The following is a 16,819-nucleotide window of genomic DNA, read 5'->3' on the forward strand; positions in this document are numbered from 1 at the left end:
TGGACCCTGTACACGGATGGAGTGGAGGAGCCGTGGGACCAGCTCAGCAGAAGGGCTTCCGTTGCAAGCTCAGGAGGACGTGGAAAGGAAAGAAGGGGATTAGGATTGAGGAGACAGAGAGCTCTGATGGACGCCGGCAGCCTGGCTCAGAGAGGCTAAGCCGGGAAGGACGGTGCCAGGAGAAAGGCTTGTTCGAGATGCCCTGGGGCAGAGCCCAGGCGACACTCTCTAAAGTGGCAACTGGAATGATGGCCAAAGCCAAGGTTCTCCCTGAAGTTCAAAAGGTGGGAACCAGACTGGAGCCCAGCTGGGAAAAGACCCTGCTCCTCAAGGGACCTCGAAGACTGAGAGAAGATGCAGGACTGGACGGCAGAAGAGGGAAAGGACGGGGGACCCAGGGGAAAGGCGAGAGGAGGACCTCAGAGGAGTGAGCCCCAGACCTGGCCGCCAAGAAAGCTCCATGGGGGGCAGGGACCGCGCGGGGCTTGTTTTGCGCTCGGTACAGTGCCCGGCACGTCGTAGGTGCTCAACGTACATCTGCTGATCCAAGAGTGAGTGTGCTCACAGGACACATCATACAGTTGATGCCGGTGCCAAATGCATTTGGGGCAAGCTCCAATAATGCACTTGTCTTCAGGAAATATTCAGGTCACACTAGCAAGCTTAAAGCTCCGAGGAATCCTGAAGGAAAGAAACCTGTCTAACTTGCCTTAAGCCAATTGTTGCCATACTTATATGGGCAGAGCCTTGCCCTGGCCCAGCTCCCGTGACGCCAAGTGTCAACACTTGGAAGAGCCCAGGTTCCTTGGAAGGGACAGAGAGAGACCCAGGAAGGAGCTGGCAGCTGTGCCAAGACCTGAGCTGTTGGTGCTGGGAGGAGGAGAGGGGGGCGGGCAGGCTGCGGTGACAGAGAGGGTAAGTGTGGAGCCAGAGGGGACAAGGGGACGTCCTGCCTCCCCTTGGGCGGCTTTGCCAAGAGAAGTGGGGACAGAGCCTGCAACTGGGGAAACAGTGGGGGAAGGATGATTTCACAGGGTCACATGTTCAGCTCACTCAAGGGTGGGCAGGGTCCACGCAGCAGCCCTTGCTCTGACAGCCCACAGCCCTTTGTCAGACGTGGAGGTTCTCTTCGGAGATTTATCACATGGCTGCCCTGAAGCCAAGGAACATTTTCTGTCAATTTTTTTTTTTTTTTTTTGTGGTACGCGGGCCTCTCGGTGTTGCGGCCTCTCCCGTTACGGAGCACAGGCTCCGGACACGCAGGCTCAGCGGCCATGGCTCACGGGCCCAGCCGCTCCGTGGCATGTGGGATCTTCCCGGACCGGGGCACGACCCCGTGTCCCCTGCATCGGCAGGCGGACTCTCAACCACTGCGCCACCAGGGAAGCCCGCTGTCAATTTTTTATATAATTTCTTTCTTCTTTCTTTCCTCCCTCCCTCCCTCTCCCTCCCTCCATCCCTTCCTTTTCCTTAGGAAGCGGGTATTTGTGTCTCTTTTCCCCGTAATGTGGAGACCATGAGAGAAGCAGCCTTCCTCCTCATCCTCTGACTCTGGATATATCCTCGTTCATTCATTCAGTATTTGGAGTGCCATTGAGTGGGGTGGGGGAATATAGCCCTCAAGTCTTAGGTGAGTAGCTTCAACCTAGCAATAATTAAATAATAATAAAAAAGAACAAGACAATCTAATTAAATTCCAAAGTAGAAAGTCTACGCCAGTGATTTTTTATACTTGATCATTTAGAATCACTAGGGAAACTAAAAAAAAACCCAAACATACTCCTGAGTTCCATGCCTGAATCAGAATCTCTGACTTTTAACCTTTGACATTCTAACAGCTTCCCAGAAAATACTTATAGCGCTTGCCCGGCTTGGCACGGTGAATCGGTGTTTGCAAAATGCTGTAGATGACAGACCAGCTCTTTGAAGTCAAGGACGGAACAACATCTGACCAGCTGGGTTATCACGCTTGTCCCATTTGCTAATGAGGAATGTGCCAGAGAGGGATCTGGCCCTGGGGACCAGCCAGTCCTCTGCTGCACAGGGACCTGTTCACGTGTCCTAAAACTCTAGACCCACACGCTGCGTTTCTGCTCTCCACGCCATGAAAGGGTGCAGGTGACCTGTTACACTTCTCTTTGGTTCCAGGGGCCCCCATGAAGCTTCAGGCTCCAGACTTGCCTGTTAAAGTTCCATCTGTTTCCTCTTTTACCCAGATTCACTGTGTGGGGCAATGATATGAAAGACTTTCCTGAAAGCTGTGAAAGATCATTGCAAACTATTGGGAAAATAACTCAATAATAATAACAACAATAATTCTATTTCAAACCCTACGTTCCCTAAGCATGCTTTTTACCCCCAGAGTGTTTTCAAAGCATCTGTGATTGCTTTGGGGCTGGCTTTTACTGTGAGCATCTTCCTAACTGATACTTCATCTGAGGCCCCATTCACTTTTTCATAAGTTTAGTCATACGTAGAGATCCTACAGCCATAGCAACTCACTCCAAATAACTCATTTAGGGTAATTACACAGAGAGAGTCTGTACCAGATAGTTTAATAATATCACTATATTATTTAATACTATCTCACTGAACTGCATTTGAACAGTTCAGTGGGATCCCTGAGCTATTCCTTCTCAAACCATGTAGTACACATTTTGGAAACTTTATTAAAATACTACATATCCTTCTCCCCCCACACACCTTTTAGTCTTTATTTATTGCTTTAGTTCACTCCTGGATTCTCTTCTCTAGCTGCGGGTAAGGAGAACCATGGATAAATTCATGCTTTGCTTTAAAGCGACAGAACTAGAAATGTCTGATTTCTCTCTGTTTGGAAAAATTGAGTAGCCGCAGAAAATCCTTAGGACAGTGTTTACACGAGGGAGATTCCCCCTGCTCATCCTTCCTTCCCTTCTTCCTTCTTTCTTTCCTCCTTCCCTCCCTTCCTTCCTTCCACACTTACTAAATCACTGTACCGTGTCAGACAGTGTTCTAGATTCTGAGTCAGACACAAAGGTGAACAAAATACAGTCTGTGAAGTTATCTGAAGATGCCACAGCAGGCCTTGGGGGTGCTTTTCTGCCTCATGGTTTCTTTTCTGCAGACTGCTCTGTTCAAGGTACAAAACTCCCGGGTCAGAGACGTAGGATTTTATTACTCACAGCAACAGATGATCAGAATTTTTTTGCACTAGCTTTGAGCTACAGTTCCCACAGGGCAACCCGAACAGGGCCAGATGACACCCATGACTGCAGTGGCTTTTATTATAGGAGAGGATTTCTGAGTTTAGAGAACCCAAAACTTTTACAGTGGGCAGCACGCCTGCCCTTTTCTCCAAAAGAAGGTCTTATCTCTGTCTTCTGAGGCTGTCCGACACCCTTTTTTACGTCCAAAGAAAAATAGAGCAGCTGACAGATCTGTAGTGAGGTGTAAGTGGATTTTCCCCCTCTGGGTTAAGGACCCAGATACTGTCCCCGCTCTGCTCTATCTTCTCCATCTGACCTTCCACCTAGTTCCATATTCTGCTTAAACCAGGAATACAAACCTTAGCCCTAAGTCCTGGGCACCAGTTTTACATCCATTTATCAAGAGCCGGGGTTGGCCGACTACAGTCCACCAGCCAAATCTAGCTTGCGGTCTGTTTTTGTACATCTCTGGAGCTAGGAATGACTTTAAATTTTAAAAAGGCTGTGAAAAAGAGAGAGGGAAGCAAGCAAGGAGGAATATCAGACGGGGGCAGCCCACAAAACCTAAAATATTTACTATCTCGACCTTTATAGGAAACATTTGCCAACTCCTATTCTAGAAATTGAGTCACATGATAGGAGAAAGGTGACCTAGCGGAAAATAGCGGCTACACCATCCCCAGGGTGGATGGGATGCTGGAGGCCTGCGATGACCTGCTGCCTTTTCATTCTTTGAGGAGACCTGCTCCCCTCCCTGGTAGAAAGTGGACTGTGCGACCCTCTGACCCTCCTCCTGTCTTAGAAGATGCAGATTTCTTAGGTTATAAAATTATACTCTCTGTGTGTGAATGAAATCAGAAAAGTGAAGAAGAGAATGTGAATTATTGTTCCGATTATGATATGTGATTTAAACAAATGAGGAGCCTCGACTCAGCTGCCTCTCCCGGTCAGGTGCAGCTACAGCATCAATTAGGACTTAGATGATGTTCTCAGATCCAGGGAATGAGTTGCCGAGAGCCAGGAAAATAATACTAAAGTGTCTGAGCATGCAGGGAGCTAGTGGGACAGCTGCTCCAATGGATTTCCCTTGTGTCGTCAACCATCCGAGCTCTGTAAAAAATCCCCTCTTTTCAAAATCATCTTGGAGTCCCTGAGCCTTCAGATTCCTGCAGTATCTCATTTTTTTAACCTCTCCATTGACATAAAGATCTAAGATGTTTGCTCATACCTCCCATACATTGAAACATGCTCTCAAAAATATGGAAAATTGAAAAATATGCTTGAGAATATTGATGCTTCTCTTATAATGACTGTGGGATACTTTCTTCCTCCAGGCCCTTTCTGAGGTTCACTCCAGCCTCTAACCTTGGCCTTGGAATGTGGCAGGCAGTGGAGTGATGTAGGCCACAGGAGACTTGACTTAAAGTCAGATTTTGACTAAATCAAGAGCGTTATTAAAAGAAGTGGAAATTTGAATGATGGTGTTTGCTACCTTGAAGCAAAATAGTAGTTTTAAATCAGAATATTCTATCATCTTAGAAATAGATGGTAATAAAATGTGGCATTTGGATGACATTTCAGAGGATTGGGATTATACTGAATATTTTTCTAATATTTATCTAATTCTCACTGGCTGACTACAGAGTATAGAAAGACAACTGGTATGCTCTAAGGGCTGTGTATGTGTTAACTTAATTCCCACATGCCATGAGGAAGATGCTACTGTGATCCTCATTTGACAGGAGAGGAAACTGAGGCACAGAGAGCAAATGGCTTAGCTCACACGCAAAGCCTGATGATTTATTTCCAGAGCTCCTAGCCTTTCTTGACCAACACCTCAAGTTCTCAGAATTCCTAGTTATGTGCTGGAAGAGTGATTCCCATCAATGGTCATAAATTAGAATCACCTGGGAAATGTTAAGAACAATAATGTGGACTGGCTCTCACTCAGACTTGCCTATTGGTGTTGCTGCTACATTTAGGGGCAGGAACATGTGATGTGGATGGAGAATCACTCCTCTAAGGGGTTGTCTTAAGGTTCAAGTACATGCAAATGACACTTGGATTCTTATTTCATTGGTCAGGGTAGGAACCCAGGTGTTGGTAATATTTAAAAGCTCTCACATTATTCTCATGCATGCCTATGGTTGAATATTAGAAACTCACTGCTCTTTGTCGGGCAACATTGAAGAGACATAGTTAATGTCACGTTCCATCTAAACATCCTTAAAGACCATTTAATTAGGCAGCTCTTAACCTAAAGGAGTTTTCATGCTTCACACCAGTGTTTAAATCTGACTCAAAACAAAGACCTCTTTTAAAAGGAAATATTCTGTTTCACCAAATTTATACGTAATGTCACTCACCCACGGAAGTTAATTTTTAAAAATCAATATAATGCCCTGGGTGTTCAGTAAAGGGTAAATAAAAAGAAAATAATTTATAATAAAATATTACAGCTTTAATGTTCACTATGTCAGCGCTCAGGCACAACTACATAAAGGGATGTAGTCGGGCTGTCACCCACACCATCTTGAATGTGGCCGCTAGGAACACACACTGCTTCGGGAGTGTCACAGCGACTGCCATCCTTGAGCTGTGTTGCTGTGGGTGTTGTGATCTTTTGAAATCATGAACGACTCTTGGTAAAATTTTGAAGACACAACGTACAATTTTCTCTTTGACTTACATGATGGTTGCATTCTTGGAAAAGTCAGTGTCTACTAAAACTGTTCAAAAATACTTTCTAGTTGGATATAAAAGTGGAGTGGGGTTCCGGGATCAGAAAGCTATAAACAAGTTTCTCACCTACGTAACTGTCTGGTGGGACATTGAAAAGTTGTACAAAACTGTCTTCTGTGTTCCTGGCCTCCATCCCCTCAGTGCAGGAACACCCAACCTTCACAGTTATCAAAAAAAAAAGGGCCTACACATTTCCCAAACGTTCCCTAGGGGGCGGTAGCCCTCCACTGAGAACTGCTGGTTAGACTTGATGACTTAGAAACGACTTTTTTCCAGGCTAAATCCACACGGGTAAGTGTGTTATTGGCAAGCAAATGTCTACCGTCCTCTATGTATAAAGAAGCACGCGTGCTATGGAAGGAGCCAAGCTGAGGGAAGCCAGCCTTTGTCTGGACTCGTACGAGGCTGCCCCCGCACAATGGCACAGAGAGAGGAGACTTGAAGGGTTGCTCTGCCGCTTTGGCCGTCCGTGATATTGGTGACTCAGTTCTAAGGACACACGCTGATGATATCTGACCTGAGTCTGCTAGAATCCAATATCTTAGAAGTGGATCTGCCAGAAAATACAGAAGATGAATTTTTGGAAGCTCTGTTGGAAACTGTGATCTGCTACGTTAAGCGAGCTACGCTTTCCAATATCTCCATCAAGACAGGCTTCCCTGGAGCCTGCGTACATGGGGACATTCTTAGACTTTCGCGTGGAGCCAGACCTTCCCACTTCCTTTCATTCTCTGGCTAAATGAGAAAATGGGTGCTTCTGGGGGTGAAATGCTTCCCAACTACTAGGAAATTGTGATGGTGACTTGGTAGTTCACGAATCATGGAGGATTACCGTGGGAACTCACAAAGACCCAGAGGTGCACACCAAATACAGACGCTAAGAGTACATCAGTGGTGTTGAGAGAAGTACCTTATTTTCCATTTTGAACAGTCTCTGTTTTAAAACTATGAATAATGTCTCCTGCTCTTTCCAAATCATTTTCTTCTAGGCAGCCTTCATATTATAACACATATGTACATCGTCTATTTTCTTTAAATGCCATTTGCTATGGGAGAGAGTTGATTCTTTTTTGGGGGGGTTCTTTCTTTTTTCTAATTAATTAATTAATTAATTTTAAATTTTTGGCTGCTTTGGGTCTTTGTTGCTGCATGTGGGCTTTCTCTAGTTGTGGTGAGCGGGGGCTACTCTTTGTTGCGGTGCATGGGCTTCTCATTGTGGTGGTTTCTCTTTGTGGCAGGGCACGGGCTCTAGGCATGCAGGCTTCAGTAGCTGTGGCACGTGGGCTCAGTAGTTGTGGCACACGGGCTTAGCTGCTCCACGGCATGTGGGATCTTCCCGGACCAGGGCTCGAACCTGTGTCCCTTGCATTGGCAGGTGGATTCTTAACCACTGCGCCACCAGGGAAGTCCTGAGAGTTGCTTTTTAACTCATGTTACTCTCACATATTCTGGTGAGAGATCGGTGGCATGGCTCCTCTCTGGGGAAAGGAGTCACAGGTAGTTGCTTGCTGGTTCTCTTGGTGAAGCTCCTGGAAGAGCCAAGCCTGGCACTCTGGACTCAGAAATTCTCGTGTGTACCTTAGGCTGCTTCATTTGGTTCCAAAGGGAGGATTCTTGGGAAGTTTTGAACTGGGTGACAGCAGCATTTTAGACTGTTATTAATTCATGATTCAGAGCCAAAATCAGAGAGAATACATTATGATGACGTCCACCATGTCAGAACTACCAATATTTAAAAATCTTTCATGAATACATTTGGGAAATATAATTGCTGGTATAAAATATTCTGGTTTAGCCACCCACCATGAAAGGAAAAAACTTGAACTGAAAATCCTGATTTTGGAAGAGAGAATATAAATTTTAAAGACAGTGGTCTGCTTTGTTGGAAAACACACGAGATTCAGGATCCAGGAGGCCTGTGTTAACATCTTGACTCCCTTTATTTACCAGCCGAGGGACCTAATAAGTTACTTAATGCTCTGAGTCTCAGGTTCTTTTTTTTTTTTTTTTTTTTGCGGTACGCGGGCCTCTCACTGTTGTGGCCTCTCCCGTTGCGGAGCACAGGCTCCAGCCACGCAGGCTCAGCGGCCATGGCTTACGGGCCCAGCCACGCGGCGGCATGTGGGATATTCCCGGACTGGGGCATGAACCCGTGTCCCCTGCATCAGCAGGCAGACTCTCAACCACTGCGCCACCAGGGAAGCCCTCTTTTTTTTAAAAAAAATAAATTTATTTATTTATTTATTTTTGGCTGTGCTGGGTCTTTGTTGCAGTGTGTGGGCTTCTCATTGCGGTGGCTTCTCTTCTTGCGGAGCATGGGCTCTAGGCGCACGGGCTCAGTAGTTGTGGCACATGGGCTTAGTTGCTCCTTGGCATGTGGTATCTTCCTGGACCAGAGCTCGAGCCAGCGTCCCCTGCACTGGCAGGTGGATTCTTAACCACTGTGCCACCAGGGAAGTCCAAGTCTGAGGTTCTTTACCTGAAAAATATGATTCAAAATATCTATTTTGCAAAGTGATGTTTTGCACAAGGCTAAATGTGAGAGAGAGAGACAGACAGAATAGTCAAAGACCAAACTGTTAATCCTATCACCAGCCAGGAATAACAATTGGGAAATTAATTTATGACACCCTGTTTTATGGTTAACCAAACTAAATGTTTATTTAGCTAGGATATTGTGTCTTGATAATGGTACTCCCCAAAAGAGAAAGTATTAATGATGTAGATATACTCTGTTACCACAAATTTTGCATTGCACACTGGGGAGTTAAGTTTGGTTGTCACCCCTTCAGGTTTTAACACTTTTGACTGTGTCAAAAATCAATGGTTCTCAGTAATTTGGGGAGAAACATTCCTTTGAGAATCTAATGAGAGCTCACCAAAAAAACCCCAAGTGTCTTCATACATCCGCAAAAGTTTGCATATGATTTTAGGGGCCTCACAGACCACAGAATTCCATACAAGGATCTCTCCGGGGGTCTGTGAACCTTGTATTTGAAATCCCAGAACACACGCTTATTAAGAGAGAGCTTTTATTTTGGGGGTTCTCAATTTTGATAACCATTGCCAGAATTTTATTTTATTTTAAGCTAACACATACAACAAATTGCTTGTTAAAAGAGAACAGAGGTCATGGAAAAAATAAATCTGCTCCCAAATTGTGTATAATCCGTGTTTGTTCTCTGCAAACGCTTGGTGAGGAAAGAGGGAAATAGTTGAGAGAGGTGTTTATGACACTGGGCATTTGTAATGAACTGTGGTTTGAACATCCCTGAAGCAGCTCACTTTGTCTCATTGCTTAGAATGATTTCTTCCAAGGTCTGGCCTCTCGCAAAGGAGAAAGGGAGGGGATGGGGATGGGTTTGAACTACTGAACAAGGTGGACTGGGGACTTGGCTTCCTGGAGGCTTCCTGTTGTTAGGTGGTTGCTCTCGGGAGGGTAGGAAAGGAGAAGATGTGTAATCGACTTGCAGCTCAGAGAGAGATTTTCCTTCCGTTTGAGGTTCATCTGAAACTTACTCCCTGGAAGGACGATGCTTCCTTATCATTTACGCCTTTTGCCAATTGCTTTATCAGATCTGGACCTGCTATTGGCCTCACTGAGGGAGAGATTTGTTTGGGCTGAGCTGGAGAACTTCAAGGCCAGTTCTGAAAGTCTGGGCACTTAGGGGAAATGAAACCTACAAGTGATCTTGGATAAGGTCACTCCACCTCTCAGTTCTCTCAATGTAAAAATAACTGAAGCAAGACTTAATCATCTCCGTGGTTTACCCATTTGGTGATTTCATTCAATTCAACAAATATTTATTGAGAGCTATTTGCCAGGAATGTTCTAGGCACTTGGAATAGATCAGCAAACAAAACAAACAAAATTCACTGTCCCCCTGGAGGGCATGGTGTGAGGGTCTGGGAGCGGGTATTGGGAGCTGTCATTGTTCAGGGGGCAGTGGGTCATTGAGAAGGAGAGATGGGGCAAAGCTTTCCAGGCAAAGAGAACAGCCAGGGCAAAGGCCCAGAGGCTGGCATGACTGTTGCAGATTGGGAGGGATAGTAGAGTGTGAGGTCAGGGACGTAATGGGAGGTGGACACAACTCCATGCATGCCCAGATTGGCAAATGGAACTTGGGCTGGGTTTTGAGCCCCATCTACCCCCTAGGCCATGAACGACCCCCTCAGCGTGGAACAGCCTACAAAATATGCAAAGTAGGGGGTGCCCTGAGAAGCCGCAGATCAATTCATCTAAAAAGGAAAGACGACAGTCCCCTTCCTCTAGGTCATGATGGCTTTCGGTTCAACACAATTGCAGTGACTCGGTGTCCACGAGCAAAACTTCTGAGGCCCCAGGACTGGGCTCTTCTTCCATGAAATCCCCTACAAGGGGCTCCTGGGTGTCTCACATGTGCTCGAAAATAACCTCATCAGTCCTTCTGGCTCACCACATGTCCTTTTGCTTTGCCTTTTCCCAGTTTGTCAGTGTCGCTGAGAACTTGGCATTGACCACGGGGCATTCTGGTCTGGTCGCTCAGGGATCTTGGCCCGGGGTCAGCTGTCTGTCCCAGGGCTGCACTAGGCTCTCCTGATGGTTACTGACCCTCTTCCAGACCCTCAGCTGGGACCCTTGCCGCAGAGGCCTCCCGAGTGGAGGGTACAGAGAGTGATCATTGGAGTCAGGAAAAGAAAAACCTCTACACTGAATCAATTTCACTTTTAACTTTGAACTTGACAACGAATTGACTGTATAACTTGGGCTACTTACCCAAACTTTCTGCATGTGTAAAATGGGAATCATAATAGCATCTTGTCCTCAGGGTACTTTTGTAAGGGGGTAACTGACGCAGTACACGTAAAGCACTTTGCACACTCTCTGGCACAAAATATGTGCTCAGTAAATTTATTTTTTAAATCTGAATTTTCTGGAACAGTACTGATTTAAATTTTTTCCCATGGTACCTTCAGAAAGGTGTTAAGTATAAGTTGGTACAACGTTTCCATAGAAAAAGTTGGTGATGTATATGAAGAGATATAAAAGAATTTTATCCCGTTATACAGTATTTCTTATTTTTTAAAATTTAATTAATTAATTTTTGGCTGCGTTGGGTCTTCGTTGCTGTGCGTGGGCTTTCTCTAGTTGCGGTGAGCAGGGGCTACTCTGTTGAGGTGCGCGGGCTTCTCATTACGGTGGCTTCTCTTGTTGTGGAGCATGGGCTCTAGGCACTCAGGCTTCAGTAGTTGTGGCTCGTGGGCTCTAGAGCGCAGGCTCAGTAGTTGGGGTGCACAGGCTTAGCTGCTCTGCGGCATGTGGGATCTTCCCAGACCAGGGCTCGAGCCCATGTCCCCTGCATTGGCAGGTAGATTCTTAATCACTGCACCACCAGGGAAGTCCCCTATTATACAGAACTTTTGCTTCTTGGCTATGGTGTGCTGTGGAAATTTTCAGACGTGTGAACAAAGGTATATGTTCAAGAATGTTTATTACAGTATATTTAATAATGGCAAAAAATTGATGGCAGGGCTTCCCTGGTGGCGCAGTGGTTGAGAGTCTGCCTGCCGATGCAGGGGACACGGGTTCGTGCCCCGGTCCGGGAAGATCCCACATGCCGCGGAGTGGCTGGGCCCTTGAGCTATGGCCGCTGAGCCTGTGCGTCCGGAGCCTGTGCTCCGCAGCGGGAGAGGCCGCAACAGTGAGAGGCCCGCGTACCGCAAAAAAAAAGAAAGAAGAAAAAAGTAAGGCTTACACAGAATCTTCAATGACATGAGAAAATCCTTGTGCCATAGCTTTAATTGGAAAATTCAGGAAGCAAAATTATATACAGTATATTACTCAACTTGATAAAAAAATTGTCTTCTGTTATAGGCAAAGACTGAAGAGGAATATGGATTAAAATGTAACATTTCTGGATGTAAATGTTTCTGGATGGTGGAATTACAGATGTTTTTAGTTTCTTCTTTGACTTTTCTGTACTTTCTAAGATAAACATGAATTACTTTTTTAAGCAGAAAAAAAGCAGCACATTTTATTTTTAATTTTATTTTTAAATAATGTGGTAAGTACACGCATACTTATCAGACCCTGTGTCTGGAATTTTATTTGGAAAATATGGTTACAGTAAATATAGGTCAACTACTTTCCAAGATTTCTTAATTGGAAACTTAAAAAAAAACTTCTAAATAAATTATTTCCTGGACTAGATCTGGATGTGAAGGGAAAATAAAATTTTCAAGGAGATGGAATAATGCCTTCAACATCCCCATGTACAAATAACTCTCCCCTTTGGGCCTTCGGGACAGTGTTAGGGTGGGGTTTCTTCTGTTTCTTTTGAGAAACAGCTCCAAGGCCTAGAAGACCATCTGGGCCAAGGGACAAACTTAGCTTTAGAGAAAAATAGCTATCCTTGATCTTATCGCTGTAATGTCAATATGACAACAGGAAATGCAAAAGAAAATTGTTTTGTCTGGGAGTGGCAGCCCTTGGCAGGTGTTACTACAACAGGCAACCGTATTTCCAATAGTGTCCTTTATTTTTAGAGAGTCCTGAATAGAAGAGCTTGCAGTATATAAAAGCGGCATGATAAAATGGTATGGTACAGGGCTTCTCAAATCTTAACACACGTAGAAATCACCTGGGGCCCACGTTACAAAGCAGCTTTCCCTTCAGTGGGTGTGGGCAGGGCCCCAGATCCTGCATTTCTGTCCAGCTCCCAGGTGATGTGAGTCCTGCTGGGCGAGGACCACATCTTGTCCTATATGAAGGTATAGGACACCGCAAAGGCTTTGTATGTTTCCTAGGAAGAGAGGAGGTGGGAGCTGGGCTGCTGGCTTATCACTTCATGAAGGTCTTCCCAGAGTACTATAGACCACGGTGCTAGTCCAGTGGCTCTTAACTTTCCTGTACTGCAGAATCACCCAGTATATTTAAAAAAAACAGAGTGAGATGCCTGGGCTCCACCCTACAGAGATTTTGATTCAGTTGGTCCTGGGCGTCCCTTTTTCAAAAGCTCTCCAGGTGGTTTTGATGGACACTGAGAGTTGAGAACACTTACCTGGCCCCTTCCTGACCTGCATTGACTGGTCAGCTTGGCTCAGGGGTGTTTCGGCTCCTCCTGGCAGCCCCGGTGCCCCTCCCCTTTCCTCAAGAGACCCCCTTCCTTGAAGCATATTCTCAGCCTTATGCATCTTGATTCCAGAAGAATCTTCAGAATGAGATAGAGGGTGCTGACCCAGCTCTCCTGCCCCACTGCTAAGTGGGCATTTGCTGTGGTTGCCTCCTGATGGACCCCAAGAGCAGCCGGTTGAAAAACTTTAGTAGATTAATTTGGAATCTGGCATTTTTGTGACCCCCAGTCAACACGCAGGAAGCTAGTGGAGGATTTCGACAACATTTGCGGCTCTGGATCTCGCCAGAAACTCCCGAAGATTCCAAAACTGGATTTTCTTTTAGAGGTAGAAGTTGATAAACGCTAAAAACTTAACTCCTGGGCTTCCCTGGTGGCGCAGTGGTTGAGAGTCCTCCTGCCGATGCAGGGAACGCGGGTTCGTGCCCCGGTCCGGGAAGATCGCACATTCCGCGGAGCGGCTGGGCCCGTGAGCCATGGCCGCTGAGCCTGCGCGTCCGGAGCCTGTGCTCTGCAACGGGAGAGGCCACACAGTGAGAGGTCCACGTACCGCAAAAAAAAAAAAACCTTAACTTCCTTCCCTCTTTATTAGTAAAATGAAAAGATCTGGGAAAGAAGAATTAATGATGCACACGAGAAAACGGTTTACATTCCAAAGCAATGCCTTCTCTGACCTCCAGTGAAATAGCTTTAAGAAAACTCAATAATACCCCCGATTGGCAACTACCTTTGGTGGCACAGGAGGTCAGAAAGGAGAAATACTCAGTTTCCTCATTTACAAAAAAAGTTGAGTTGTGGAAAAATGAGAACTGCAAAACTGTAGGAGGTGTTTATTTTGGGGTCAGGGCCAAATCAGAATAAGGTTGCATGAAATGAGTTCTTATTTATTTGTTTATCTAGCTCCCTACCTGTTTATGTTGTGGTGAAAACACATAACATTAAATTTACCACCTTAGCCATTTTGAGTGTACAGTTAGGTTATGCATATTCACACTGTTGTACAATAGATCTCTAGAATTTTCTCCTCTTGCAAAACTGAAACTCCACAGCCATTCAGCATGAATTCCCTCTCCTCCAGCTCCTGGCAATGACCACTCTACTTTCTGTTTCTATGATTCTGACTCCTTTACATATTTCCTATGCGTGGAATCAGGCAGTATTTTTTTGGTGACTGGTTTACTTCAAAATGAGTTTATTTTTTAATGAACACTTTCAGAAATAGTCTCTAGACCAGCACATGTTAGTCAATGAATAACTGCAAAGCCCTCAGGAGGGTGTCTCTAGCCGCACGGTGGCTGTGTGAGAGGGAAGGGGATGGTTGACGCGGGGTGAGCCTGGTCAACGGGCCCGGCGTGGTGTAGGCGCTGCCGTGAGAGGACCAGACACGCGGGGTCATGAGCGGCAGGTGGAGGCCAGGGCTCCTGCAGGCGTTTGTAAAAAGAAAAGACCAGATGGGAATGCGGCAAAATGCTTCTTTTACAAATGAACAAACGGAAATCAGACCCTGGGATTATTTTAATAATCGCACCCAGGGGGTCCTGCCTACCGCAGGGTGATTCCTGTTCGTTTGCCGTCTCAGCCACTTGAAGCTCACTTCCGGGCTCTCTGGAAGGGCACGGCCTTTCCGCAGTGAAATCTCACTGTGACGTGTGAGGTCACAACAGAGCGTCGTATATAGCTTCACAATAAGTTATGACGTTGGTAAAGAATGGCACAGTTAGTCCCCTTTGATTTGAACTTGAAGGTACCATGTTTAAGCTCCCCAGACTGAGGTGGAGTCTGGGTCTGCCATGCGGCCAGTGGACAGGCCATGGGACAGCGATGCTGGAGGAGCACAGCCTTGGCATTAGAGCCGCACCGCTATTTTAGGTGAGGATACACGTCAACTAACAGCAGATCTTGAAGGAAAAATGGCCTCTCTGCTTCTTGTCCTCTTTGGCCAAGTGCAGAGATTCCAGAAGGTGAGATCTTGGTATGAACACCAGGAAAATATTTCCTGACCAAGCTCACCGAGCCTGACTTGACCAGCGTGATGGCCTAGATGTCAGGGAGGTTGGTCTTGCAGAGGTTGGTGTCGGAAGCCACTGAGATTTGGTAGGCGAAGAGACGTTGCATGAGGGAAGGGAATAGGAAACAACTTACAGGGCACTAGAAACCAGAGGTGGGAAATTGGGAAGGACAAGTGGATGTGCATTGTAGGGAGATGGACAAATAGTGGTGGGTGGAAGGAGAGGAGAACGAGGGACTTCCATCCAAACTATGGTTATTTTCCCAAAGGTCATGAGGGTGCCCAAATTGAGTTTAGCTTTGAACACTGTTAAGGGTCACCAACCCATGAGAAAGGCAGCCCTCTATGCTGCTTTGCCCTCTGGCTGTAACATTGGGAAGGAAAGAAGTCAAAGAGGAAGAACAAATTGAAGTCGCTGGATTAGACCCACAGCCATACAGCAACACGGGGCTTGCTGGATGCCGATTCCAACATCTTAACTGTAAGAAGACATCTCTGAGTCAACTGGGGAAATCTGAACGTAAAGTGGATAGTACCTGGTAATGAGGAATCTTTGTGGGTTTTGTTAGGTGTGACTGTTTCAGCAATCATGTAAAAACCATGCTACCAGTTAGAGACGCCTTCTGAAGTATTTACAGCAAAATGGCCTGGTATGCGAAAGATGCTTTAAAACAGTCCAGAGAAAAGTGTGTGTGCGTGTGTGTGTGTGTGTGTGTGTGTGTGTGTGTGTGAGAGAGAGAGAGAGAGAGAGAGAGAGCGAGAGAAAGGTGTAAAAAGCAAACAAAGATCAGCAAAATATTGGGATAATTGTTAAAACTAAAGAGTGGGCAAAGGAGGGCTCATTGTCATACTTTCTCTGTTCTTGTCTGTGTTTGAAATTTTCCACAATAAAAATATTTTTCCCCCTTGAAAACGTCTGTATTGATTTAATTACACAACAGCATCAACACGTTAACTCCAGGACCCTCTAGACTGCACATCACACTTGGGAACTCGGAGCCACACATTCCATTGACCTGACTCCACGGAACGCACAGCTCACTGTAAACAGATCTGCAGTTTACGGTTCTGAGAGAAGCGTCCATGGACACAAGTCTGTGCGGTCAGCCTGGGAAGGTAGAGGCCTCTTCTCTCTGCTGGAGATCTGTTTATTCTTTTGCAATTAATGCGAATTTAAAGATTAATTATGATGCAGTTTACCCAGAGGTCTATATTTTACAGGCAGCGTAAACATTCACCATTGGTGGCCCAGGGTGCTTGCCTGTCTTGGGTCAATCAAGTGAGATTCGTAGATTGGCTCAGAGGCGCAAATGGAGGAGGCGGGCAGGTCCATCAGGGGCCTGGGCAAGACTTCCTGGGAAGAGTATCTCCTCTTGTTCCCAAAGAACCCCAGCAGGGGGCAGTCTCCCGGCGGGTGCAACCTGGCTGTTTTCAGCCATTTTTCAGGCTTTTCCCTCATCTCCACCTCCTCCTGAGCCAGGTGAAAAATCCACTTGGTTCCTTTCTGACCCTTAGAATTTACTCTTTAAGGCTGCTTAACATCTTCCATCTGTCTTTTTTCTTCCCCTGCTCTGGAAACTGTGGTCCCTTTTGCTCCCTTTAGAGTTTTATCTGAATTGCTGGCATTTCTCTGGTTACAGGGGCCGGACCAGCCAGGCCCAGCTGACACTGAGACTAGCGGCTGACGTTCTGGCATCTTGTAATTTATTTTTATGAACAACTGATCCAGGAGTACTTTGAAAACATGTAAGTTTCTAGTATACAGTATT

This window comes from Leucopleurus acutus, assembly GCF_964270905.1.
Source record: "Leucopleurus acutus genome assembly, chromosome: 15".
Classification (NCBI taxonomy): Eukaryota; Metazoa; Chordata; class Mammalia; order Artiodactyla; family Delphinidae; genus Leucopleurus; species Leucopleurus acutus.